The sequence below is a fragment of the Chrysochloris asiatica genome, unplaced genomic scaffold, assembly GCF_000296735.1.
Source record: "Chrysochloris asiatica unplaced genomic scaffold, ChrAsi1.0 scaffold00026, whole genome shotgun sequence".
Lineage (NCBI taxonomy): Eukaryota > Metazoa > Chordata > Mammalia > Afrosoricida > Chrysochloridae > Chrysochloris > Chrysochloris asiatica.
The window spans coordinates 5,306,571-5,307,195 of record NW_006408544.1 but is presented as its reverse complement, the minus strand read 5'-3'; positions in this window follow the sequence as shown (position 1 = coordinate 5,307,195).

The following is a 625-nucleotide window of genomic DNA, read 5'->3' as shown; positions in this document are numbered from 1 at the left end:
TATACTATTCCCTCTTTTTGCTTTGTAGTTTGACTTCATTGTACATTGTTACCTTTGGTTCCCTATTTTTAGCCTTGTAGGTTTATTTTACTTTAAATCCTTCTGTATCTGGATTGAGTTCTGGGTGGTGCTGTCATGTACGGTAATCTCAGGTTGTTGGTGCTCAGTCCTAAGAACACCCTTTAGCATTTTTTGTAAAGTTGGTCTGGTCATTACAAATTCCTTTCATTTCCATTTATTAGGAAATATCCTAATTTCCCAATCGTATTTGAAGGACAACTTTACTGAATATATGATTCTTGGTTGGTAATCCTTTTCTTTCAGAGTTTTGTGTATATCATCCCATTGCCTTCTTGCCTGCATGGTTTCTGCTGAGAAATCAGAGTTTAGTCTATTGGGTCTCCTTTGTAGGTAACTTTTCATTTTTCCTGAGCTACTGTCAGGATTCTTTCCTTGCCTTTGATTTTGAAAAGTTTGATTATGATATGTCTTGGTGATTTTCTTTTGGAATCTATCCTGTTTGGGGTTTGTTCAGCTTCTATATGCTTATCTTCTCATCTTTCATGATGTTAGGGAAGTTTTCTTTCAACATTTCTTCAACAATTTTCTCTGTGATTGTCTCTTC